The following is a 4,241-nucleotide window of genomic DNA, read 5'->3' as shown; positions in this document are numbered from 1 at the left end:
TCTGTTTAGTTGCCACAAACACAACATTGGTTCTCATTCTATATTTCAAACCCCAGGTAAAAAAAAAAAAAAAAGGACCTCTTATCACAGAACAGTAACAATCTTTCATAATCATAGGGACATTGTTTAAACTTAATAAATATAAACAACATTATTCATGCATTTGACTTATAGGTTTGTAAATAAGCTGCTCAAGCAAGCGGCAAATCATTTAAACAAACACTTAGCCTACATTTCTGTTGGGTTAATCGCAAATATTTAAAATTAATTGCACCGCTGACAGAAACAGTCGACTTCTCGTGCCTTTTTGCATTTTAAATCTTTATTACAAGCAATCACACGGTGTCTAAGAACTTTGTTTTTCTGCTTCCATAGAAGTGCATAGGCCTATATCATGTGGCTTGTTTATCTAAAGGTGCTCTTTTTCCCTTGTTTTAAACCTAGCCAAGACCCACAGTGTTGCGTGTTAACCACAGTAGGCTTTAATTAGTATTCATTTATTGTGATAATTACTGCATTTCCGTGTCAAATCCATGTTAATTTTTTACCCCGCGAACAATGCGCTGTCATTTTAATTCAGCGCATTGCAGCACAGCAAAAATAGACTCCGGTACGGTAACCGATCGCTGCACTGCTGCAGACCCCGCTACTGGAACGCACGGACGGACCACAACCGCGTGAACGCTAGGATCCCTTAACATGGGGTGCGTAAAAAAAAAAAATGTGCAACGCATACGCACTCGCAGACGGAAGTATGTGTGAAGCAGGCGTAAGGTTGTTTGCAACCTTGTGCAATGCAGAATTAGTTTACTGTAGGAGGTATTCCATCTCAAAGTACCACCTAAACGCAAAGCAGCCCCTTAGCTAATGAGGGGGAAGATGCCGGGCCAAGCAATGTAGCGCAGGAGGGGGAAGAGTTGTCGTCAAACTACTATGTTGAGTGCAGCACAGCTCTATCCAGTTACTAACAAGTACCATCTTATTGAACATAATTTGAATGCCTTCGGAAAGAATTCAAATGAGCCATTTTAATCTTAGATTCCATCTAGAATTAATTCTCAGATTACAGTGAGATTAATACAGAGAGTAAAAAATAATCTATGCCCACTAATAACAATATATATATATATATATATAGATATATATATATATAGTATATATATCAATATTATATCTATATATATATATAGATATAGATATCATATAATATATATATATATCTTATAATATATTTTATATTATATCTATGGTGCTTTGGGCCTCCCTCCATACAAATACTCCTCAGTGAGCCATGTTGCCTTAAGTTGTTTTATTACAGACGCTAGCCGGGGTCCCATGTCAGCGATTACACATAAAATGGCAATCCAGCCTTCTATGTAGATTTGATAGGTTGATCTCTTTTTACTCCATTTAAGGTATTGGGCCTTAGGAAGCAATCTTTAATATAGTGGTCTTTAAATGTAAGCTCTCTTTTGTATTTTGAGACATAGACCAGGGAAATGAGGGACTTTGCTGTCTCTTAAAGACGTGTCTTAGGTCCCTGAGGCCTTCTGTCCTTCTACATGTTGAAGCGGAAGATCAAGTGAGGATGAAGAGGCGGTGCGGAACACACAATTTAGGTCATTTCATTATTATTATTTTCGGTTCGTGTTGGTTTGTTTTTGGACTAAACCCTCTGTTGGCTGTTATTCTTAATAATTCATGTCAACTCCAGTTTGAAAATACCAAATTGTTTTTTTTCCCTCTTCTCATTCGTTTTATTATTATTAGGCTTATTTGTTTTATTTTTCGTTCTCAACCTGGATCATCTCGAAGAATATCTCGCCGCGCACGTACAGGCACATTCTGCTGCACCATGAACACGGACAAACAAAAAGGAAAGGTAACCTGACTCCAAACTCCAAGAGGCCTAGTCCGATTCACCGTTTTCGGCCAAGCACAAACACCATCCACATCACCAAAAACCACCTGGCTGCACTGAGGTAAGCGAACATATTGCTCTCAAATTCCCCCAAAAAATCAACTTACCGGACTCTTGATACCAGGATGGCACTAATAGACAGTCATACACAAGGAAATTTAGGAATTGCGGCACAGCTTAGAATTCAAGCCAAGAAACAGATAGACACTCCTCACTACAGAAAATAACTGCTAAAAGGACTCCGTCCATGCAACTGACCATTAAACCCAACTTCCTGTTGTCGCCGAAAAATAAAACCATGAAATGAAAACCATGTTTGGACTTACAATAGCCGCAGTATGAGGGACAATTTAGTTTTTCACAGGCATCCCGTAACAAAATCACAGCCGACCCCGAAAAAATCAGTCAGGGAATTCAATGATAAAACAAACCCAATTCCCAGCGGAAACAGTACAGAACATCACCTTTTTCACCGTTGTTCACCGTATCAGATCAAAAAACAACAACAACCCGACCACGAGCACTCATCGACCACAAATTCGAACACTATAAAACATAAAGACCTTGTTCAGAGGACAAGGCAGACAATCAAAGGCCACAAACTACACTGGGAAAACCTGACAAAGTCCCGGTAACTCAAAACCGTTTGAGTAAACAGATATCCGTAACAAAAATGACAAGTTGGGTTTACTCTAACCGGTGGAGGAGGAAACACCGATTGCCTTAAACCCATTTAAGTTTTAAAACTAACACACTGTGTAAACCGGCCAAGTACCGTAACTCAAACCTTGTGTGTAAACAAATATCCTTAAAAACATGACAAGTTGGGTTTTACTCAAACCGTGTGAGGAAAAACGATTTGCCTTTAAACCATTTACGTTTTTAAAACTTAATAGTTGGGTTTTTTTGAAAGTACTCTGATCCTTATTTCCTGTTGAGTTCACTGAAAGAATTATACAGTGCCATAATTAAGTAATTAGTGATTAATAGAGTGATAATTGAGCATGATGTGATGAAACACCTGCTGTTAACAAACAGAATTACTGAAGAAACGATAGAAAGTAATTACCAACTGGACTTCAGTGACACAGGCCTAAAATAACCCTGCAAAGTTTATTTTAACGTCCAAAAGTTTGAGGAAACCGATTCCCTTAACCCAGTTAAGTTTTCACAACTTAACAGTTATGAGTACTCTGAACTTAATTCAGTTTGAGTTCCTGAAAGAAGATATCTTGCAATTAAATAATTAAGTGATTAATTGAGTGAGATTGTGAATTAGTGATGAACCCTGCTGTTAACAAACAGAATTACTGAAGAAAAGAACAAAACAATAACTACCAACTGACTTCAGACACAGCCTTAGATGAAAATAAACTGAAATAAATACATCAATCAACCCCACAACAAGCATCAACACCAGCTCCACTTATTAAGAACCAGAATACTGACTTATTTCTGTCAGCGTCCACAAGATCCGTTGAGAATTAACTCAGGTTTAGATGTTGATTTATGTTTCATTTAAAAAGCAACCATGTTAGAGATCAGTGTTTGCTTTAGTTGGGCTCTTGACCCTTGACTTCTGTCTTAGTTTTTTCTTTGGCTGTTGTAACCATTTGTTATAACTCAAAAGCCCAGAGAAAATATCATCAGGTGTTATACACACACTCACTCTCTTAGAAGCTGCTTTTATCCAAAGCACCTTACAGTGCACATTCAGGTTAGCTTTTTTTTTTTCATCTAGCCATGGTACCTAGATGTTTGGTTTGTTATACTGTATGTGGGTGATGACAATCATTGATTATTGGGCTGTTTGGAGTCTAATCTATGATGAAATAGGTGTTGTGTAATTAGTTGGATTGATTACAGTAAAAGTGAGTCTAAGGAGGCAGTGGTTCTGTGATATCAGTTAATATAAAGAACTTTCCAAACAGTTTGGTTTTCTGTGGTGTCACGTAGTCAAAACGACATCAATAATCAGCATATGAAACCTCACACAAGGTGACCATAAAAAAAAAAACATTCCGCAGAGCATGCTGGGAGCCATGGAGAGTTTTGTAATACAATAGTAACACAGCATGCAATCTTGCAGCAGTTTTTTTTTTTTGTCTTCACCATGTGAGGTTCATATTCTGATGTTGAGTCTGTGTGTGACTAATTGACCCCATAGCAGACCAAACTGTTTGGAAAGTCCTTTATATTACACTGATTAATAAAAGAAAACCATGACTTTTGAATGGCTTTTATTGTAATCAACTGAAAAACTAACTATTAGAACATCTATTTAGTCAGATTTTGAAACTCTGAAACAGCTCCATAATTG

This window comes from Cyprinus carpio, unplaced genomic scaffold (assembly GCF_018340385.1).
Source record: "Cyprinus carpio isolate SPL01 unplaced genomic scaffold, ASM1834038v1 S000000001, whole genome shotgun sequence".
NCBI classification, from domain to species: Eukaryota; Metazoa; Chordata; class Actinopteri; order Cypriniformes; family Cyprinidae; genus Cyprinus; species Cyprinus carpio.
This window is presented reverse-complemented; position numbering follows the sequence as displayed.